The following is a 7,515-nucleotide window of genomic DNA, read 5'->3' as shown; positions in this document are numbered from 1 at the left end:
GGACGTGAGTCAACCCCTTACTGCTGGATCTAGCAAGAAACACCTTTTGGGGCATGGGAACTGAGAAACGACTAAGCTGAGATTTCTTCTTTCCGCTTAGCCAGGTACAGGGACTGAGTGGATTTGCTTGGCAAGGACTGTCCTTCAGCTGCAGATGATGTGGGATTCATGGGACCATTGGCACATGGCAACACACTGCACCCACCACAGCTTCACGGAGAGTGATGTGCATCTGTCCCAGAGGGGATGGTAGCTCTGGTACTCCCTCACACTCATTACACATGTTTCCCACTTAGGCTCCCCACAACACAGTTTTTAATGAATGAACTTGGAAAAAAGAAATTCTCTTTGCTAAATGTAAAAACATGTAAACTTCCTCCAGCTCTGTCAACATCACTAAGCACCAGTACCAACAGTAAATTCTAGGTTAACTGCTGTAATCAGAAAAAAAAATATTCTGCACACAGGCAGAAGTGATAAAGTAATTGGCACCATCACCCTTTCAGCGATTTATTAGTTATTTCTCATTTTGCATTTGTACATTTGATTTTTCCTGCCTAAGCACAGCATTTTGCCTTTGTCCTCATTGAGTTTCAGCTTACAGATTTCATCCCATTATCCAGATCAATTTGAATTCAGATCCTGTCCCCTGTAATGTTTACAATACCTCCTAGTTTGTAAGACTGTATTATCTTTGCTATCATACAAATCAGTTATTAATGAACATGATGAGCAAACCAGGCTCGTGTGCTTGCACTCCAAACAGCCTCTTTGGGAAGCATTTTCCCTCGTGCTTACGCACCCAAATCGTGGTGATTTTGTTTGTTTCCATTTTGCTCACATGCCCCTAATTTGCTCACAAGGCTGTCATGTAATACTGAGCACACACTTCTTACACTCAGGATATATCACATCCGCTTCTCCCTCATTCAGCAGGGCTGCTGTTCTGCCAGAAGAGAAAATGAGATTGATTTGATGTGATTTATTCTTAAGAAATCCATGCTGGCTCTTTTTGTCATTTTATTATCTTCTAGGTGTTTATACTGATTATTTAATGATTTGTTCCAGTATCTTTCCAAGAAATAGAGTTAGGCAGGCTGGCGGATAACTCCCAGGGCCTCTTTTCTCCTTTTTAAAGCTGGGCAGTGTTTGTTTCTCATGTCTCTCGGGGCCTGCCACCGTCACTTCTCAGAGATAATCACTAATGCTTTAGAATTTTCCCTGGCTGTGTTCCCAAGCGCTTCGGGATGGAATCCATTAGCTCTGCTGACTTAAGGACATCCACCCATTCCCACACACGCTCTTCTCTTATCCTACCCAGCCCTGCACTGAGCACAGCTCCCAGAGAGGGCACTGTGATTGAGGGCATCTACATCCCTCGGAAATGGGGTCTGGGAGCAGGCAGGGAGCTGGGATGTCCCGGCCTCCAAAGCACAGACGTGGTCCAGGCAGTGGTAACAAGCTTCTGTGCTGGAGACTCTCCAGTAAACATCTGTGGGAAAAATAAGATCATGATTTTGCAGCCATTAGCCCTAAAAGTCATGCTAGCAAACAGGGATCATTTCCTGATCATTTCTTTATTCACACATTGTCAGGATTGTAAAGTTCTGAAAAATTAGTCACACATCCACATTGCTCTGTGAGGACATCTATGGCCTGAAAAGGTGTAGAATTCAAGGGTTTCTGGCAGTTGAACCCCTTATAGCAGAAACTGTCCTTTTAAAACTTCCTCTCCTCTCCTTTTGCCATTCCATGACACAAAAGGAGGACTGGGCATTTTCTGCATCTTTATCCAAATGCATTTTTGCACAGCTCTTGCTCTGGTGCAGCTTTCTAAACATAAGACATCCTACTGGTGCCAGAGGCAGTCACACACGTGATGACCAGCACACGTGGGACATGCCACGCTCCTATTTGGGTAATAGAGCTGAATATACCAGAATGCAGAAGCACTGGCACATGCATCTTTAACATGAAGATGATTTTTAACATGAGGATTACTAGTGGGCAGAGCAGGGTGTGTGCTTGAAGTTTCCAAGTAATTTATTGCATTTATTAATTATTAACTCTCAGACTGCTAGGAATACATTTACAAGGTCTAGGAATAACAGTGGGCAAGATTAGATCATGGTTATACCTTTCACAACAATTCAGCTTTTTATTAAGCTTCCATCCAGGAGGAAACTTTATGCTGATGAAATTATTTGAGGAACTATAAAAAGATACCATAAAAATCCAAATTGCATTCAGGGCAGCAGAGAGAGGAGGTTTTATGAGATTTGTTAAAACGCATTCATCACCCGCAAAGTCACTAGAGTTAGCAAAATCCAGTTTGCTTTTAATTTAGTTGCTCAGAAGTGATCAGATCACTTTTCCTTAGTACTTAAAAACCACCTAAAACAATTAAAGAGCATGAAACACCTCTCATTAAGCTTCAGACCACTAGGGTGAGCCAGACTATAGCCAATGCCAACTGCTTTGTGGCATAGAATGGAAATGGTATTTCGGATCACGGGATCCAGAACAAGTAATTGAAAATGTGTGAGTAGAGATCAACCCCATCAACTCAGGACTTTGCTTTTCTCCATGCCTGAGGGCCAAGGGGCTGCCTACCTCCTGGAAGTCTCCACCTGGAGAAGGGGCCAAATTGGCTCCTGCAAGTTCTTTACAATTCTGCTATCCAACGCATCCTGTTTGTCACCTCTGCCTAGGATGCATACAAAGGGCTGTTCTAGAGGAGCTAACGTGATGAGCAAATGAAGAACATTTGGGTTTAGATTCAGAGTCAATAGCCCCATATCATGGTGCGCCTTGGTGACTGGTGTATGGATCCTGGTTTGCCCATGAGCTGTAAGCCAGCTCCAGTTTGGAAGTTAAGTTGACAAAGAGCCAGAACTGAAATAGCCAGCCTTTCAGACAGCATGAGCACACAGCTGGCAGCCCCCTAATAAAGAATCAGCCTTGTTCACTGATGGGATACACTGTGCTAAATCAAGTTCAGGAAAGAAATTCAGACTTGTTAACACTAAAAATTGAAGCCATGAATGCTTATTAGCAAAGTCTTCATAGGTAACATTGTTGATCTAAGGGTGTGAGTGAGACTGAGTTAGCAGAGAAAATCTCTCTTATTAGATTGATAGCATGGAAAAAAGGTGGATGAACTCTTGTATGAACTGTTCTCTTTAAGTCCAGAAGAGAAAGAACTTAATGCTATACATGGGTTGAGGTCAATGCCTCCAAGCTTCACTTAACCTGTAGGACTAAAGGACAGAGAGGGTGGCCGGTGCACTGGGAGGTGGGAAATGCTGGCTTCCAGCGTGCTGTTATCTGAGGAAGATAGAGCTGGAGATGAGGGATGGCAACAGTAACAGCTTTCGTTGTGGCAATTAATGCAGTGTAAACAGCCACCTCCTGGTCTCTGTGTCCAGCACCGTGACTTGTATGTGTGGGGTGTGAGTACATACCCCTGGGATTTGTCCCCTGCTGATGACACTTACCTCCCCATAGTCATCTGCCTGCCTGAGTCCATGGGAGATGCTGGCACTAGCAAATACAAAGCAGTTAGAAGTATTTGAAGTAGATCAGTACCCCTTCCTCCTCATTTTCCACGCTGGGTGATTTGCAGTAACCTTCACTGGAGAAACGCCGTGAACATTGCATTAGAGAACATTGAAAGGACAGTGGGACTCTCTAAGAAAAAACTTCCCGGAATAGCTGGAGCACAGCCTGCCAAGCGCTTGTGCTTAGTGTTGCTGGATAAACAAACACGGCTCTGCAGGCTAGCACAGTCAGCTCCGCATCATTTAGGTTAAACGGACACAGAACGCTCCCTCATCGAGTTCTTCCAACAGCAGAAAACAAAGCAGCACTTTGCGGTTATTTATCCCTGCTTCCATTGATGTCAGTCACTGAATAGCCCTTCAGGAGGCTTTGCTGCCGTGAACAAACGGCAAAAGATGTGCTCTATTATTCCAAAGCAGGTTGAGCCCACGGATGCTGCAGGACATGAAGGTTTTCCCTGGCATGTCCTTGTCGTAGGGCTTGCATGAAGGCTGATCTGGCCCAGGGGTTGGCCTTTCTTCTTGAAGCTGAACTTGGAAATCTCTGCCTCGGTCTAAGCAGAGCAGAGACATGCCTTGCTGAGCAGGAGGCAACGTGAGGTCCTTGCACAGTGCCCATCAGGCTGTGCGCTGCAGCACATTTTCATTTCTGCTTGATACACCTCTTGTTCGGTAAGCATCCAATTCACAGCTAGATGTTAGAGCTGCTAGGTCTGAAAAGCAGGGCATTCCAAGAAGCTTTAGGAGGTGGGATTCCAAGCTCTTTTGTGACAGCAGGGGTTGAAAGGACTTAAACCTCTGCTACATTGAAATAAACCTTACACGAATCCTGCCTGAGAGCTGCATTTCCCATCGGTCTGTTTGTGCCTTCATAAAGCACTGCAATCCAGGATGGAGATTGGATATTTCATTCTGTGGAAATATGTCTAAAAAGTTGGGTAGCTGAATTAATGTGGCCAGAGTTGCTCTCACATCCCACAGTGTCCTGTTCAGAAGATACATCCCCATTGTGCCTATGCACAGCAAATGAACTGTGGAGGTGGATGCGTGCAAGAGAGTGAAACTGGGACAAAGGATGCTGGAGCTCTGATAACAGTGCCAGTTTAAATGTATATCAAAGTACAGCCTGACTGCCTTTCTTCTGCTTACATTGCATCTTATTCCCTTGCTTCTCATGTTGGAGGGATGTTTGAAATGCTGTGACCATGTGTGTTCTCATCTTTGTGCAGGTGGAACAGTCATCGTCCCTGGATCTTCCCAATCTGAATGACTCAGATCCCAGAGGCAAGGCTGACTTTCTTCAAGATATTTGCTTCACCAGTTGTTTGGAAGCAATGCATACCACTGCTTTCAGCAGCCCCATCTCCTGGAGTGCTCTGGCATATGGTTCCTAGGAATGTAGTCATGTTGCTTCTTTACAAAGGAAAATAAAGGGAAAAACGGGCACTTTTTCCCTGACAACCAACTCCCCACAGATCTCTTAACTGCCAAATGAGATGAAAGAGACATGTGCTTGTCTTCTCACATGGCCTTCCTCTTCAAACACGTGGTGACCCTGGAAGCTGCAGAGGGAAGGACTCCAGCAGGGGGATCTGGTACCATTCTGGTCTTGTTACAGGTTTTGGTGTTTTTGACAGAACTCACAGTTCAGTTTGAATCTCTCAAATGTTTTAAACCTTCCTGTTAGTGTATTACCAAGAAAATTGCATGCCATCGTGATTTATGCAGAAAGCTCACCTCAGGCAAAAGCCAGCAATAGCTGCAGGCTTTTATTTGTAAAACAATATTTACTCATAGAGTTGGCTGACAGCACCAGGAATGCACAATAATAAGCCCCTTTTCCTCAGTAGAGTCATTTCATTCTGTTCTACAGCTCTGGCTTTGAGCAATTCCATCATTTTCAATGAAAGGACAGTTGGCACAAAGTGGCAAGGAAAGGCATAGGGAAAGGCAATATCAGATTACCAGTTCTAAACTTCCCTCCAAAAAGCAATAGTCACAATCTAAATAAAGAAAGATTTGCTTACCCATCCCAAAGATCAGACTCACCAAGTACTCCCAAAGAAGGGATGTCCAGGCAGAGAACCTTCCCTTATGGCAGCTAGCCCTTAAATGTGGCTTAGGGAGGGGTGGAACCTGGTGAATTGCTTTCACCTGTGCTCCCAGGGCTGGCTGTGCCCCTTCACCAGGTGCTCAATCATTGGTTCAGGCCATAACTTAGCAATTCCGATACAAAGGGACATGTCTAATGTCAGCACATGCATGTAGCAGTGTGTTTTGGGGGCCTATTTTCAGGAGCAGGCCATCTGATTTGCTTCCTTGTTTGAACGCTTTTGAGTTCCCACCCCACAAACTCCTCTTGCATTTCTTATCTCTTTCCATTCCTTACGAAAATTAGCACAGAAATGACAAATTTTGACAAAAATCATTTCGTTAGAGTTTGGCATGAAGTTCAGGGAGCGCAAAAAGGAGACAATTTGGAATTTCACAACCAGGGCTGTCTGCAACCTCAGTGCAAGGAAGGACAGAGGATGCCCTGGTCCCCAGAGGAGTGGGTTTCCCCTGGCAGTCCCTCAGTCTTGCTGTGTGGAGATGGTTAGCTGTAGGACTGACAAACAGCCTGCTGAACAACGTTTGTTCCACTTTGCCAGGCAGCAGAGAAAAGGCTCTCCTGACTCTCCTGGTTCCACACTGCGCCATGCTGTGCACCCCAAGCAGTGCACTTAGTGGGATTTGGGAACAAAGCATAAATATTTCAGCAGAGTGCTTTAATAACTGTTTGTTTGCTCAAACAATGCTGATTCTTTGGTTGTTGCTATGGTAAAAACACGTTGATTTAAACAGGAAAATGAACACAGACTGGAGAGACCGATTCCTCATGTCAGTATATACGTTCGCCTCTGAAACTCATTTCACCAGCAGAAAGGAAGGTGGAAATGCTGCTCCTGATGTGGCTTCAGCCAGACAGTCACTTCAGTGTCCACTCCTAGCAAAATATTGCTGGATTTCATCACCAGAAGTGTCTGTATTCCACAAGTTGCACTCATTTTAGAGATTGTAGTGCAGGATTTGAAGTTTCTTCCTCACACCACGTTATTTTTGGATATAAAGAGTTATTGTTGTGAAGCACGAAGGCTGCAGTGATTAGGCATCATCCCTTTGTGTGCCAGAGTGCCCGTGGGAAGGTAGCTGAAGTCAGTGCTAGAGAACTACTGCCAAAAGCACAATGCAAATAAAGAAAATGTGCTTCAGCAAATAAACAAAAATGGAAAGGCTAACAGATAAGGTCCCAGCAGGAAGCTAGATGAATTCTGCCACTTCAGCTGTGCTTGTTTAGACCTGTGTTTATTTAGCAGATGCCAGCATCTCTTACTTGGAAGTGCTGGGCAATTCCTATTCAAAGAGAGCATCCAACCTTGTGTGTCCATTGACTATAAAGTGCTCAGCAAAGAAGTGTGACCTGGCCTGGAGAGGACCTGCCCTTTGAGATGCTACAGGGAAGCAGACATGGGAGCAGGAGCTCAGCATACCGTGTTCCTTCTCTTAAACCAGCGGGGAATTTCAATTGTTCAGCTTGGGAAACAGCTGAAGGAGCTGAAGCCAGCCCAGTTCCCATGCTGATCAGATGTTCGGTGTCTCTCTTCCCATTTGTGTTCCTACTTTGTGCCGGAGAACAGCGGCTGGCTAAGGTGGCCTCAGATGGGAGATGCCTGCTGAGTTCTGCTGAACCTCTGTGTGCTGCAGACAGCCCGGCCGGTGCTGCTCCTCCTGCTGCTGCTACGCACTGCTTGTACCCGTGGGAGCCGTTCAGCCAGCTGCAGGCCAGCTTACAGGCAGAGAAAAGGTCTTCAAACACTGCATCCAATGACTTTAAGACCAGGATCCGTGGTCCTGGGGATGCTGTGAAGCAGCTGAACCAGCCGTGCTTCTGCAGACGTGGGCAGAAATGTCTGGA

General features: G+C 45.4%; 1 long non-coding RNA gene across 1 annotated transcript; it reads right to left on the bottom strand.

Annotated features, from left to right (window-relative positions):
• Positions 1-680: 680 nt before the first annotated feature.
• Positions 681-5,603, bottom strand: LOC109370078. Its single transcript, XR_004161410.1, has 2 exons — positions 3,498-5,603; positions 681-1,492 (listed from the first exon to the last, which is right to left on the bottom strand). It is a non-coding gene; the product is annotated as an uncharacterized LOC109370078 (long non-coding RNA).
• Between the last annotated feature and the right edge of the window lie 1,912 nt (positions 5,604-7,515).

This window comes from Meleagris gallopavo, chromosome 15 (assembly GCF_000146605.3).
Source record: "Meleagris gallopavo isolate NT-WF06-2002-E0010 breed Aviagen turkey brand Nicholas breeding stock chromosome 15, Turkey_5.1, whole genome shotgun sequence".
NCBI lineage: Eukaryota > Metazoa > Chordata > Aves > Galliformes > Phasianidae > Meleagris > Meleagris gallopavo.
The sequence above is the reverse complement of the archived record's forward strand: the minus strand, read 5'-3'. Positions and strand labels throughout refer to the sequence as shown.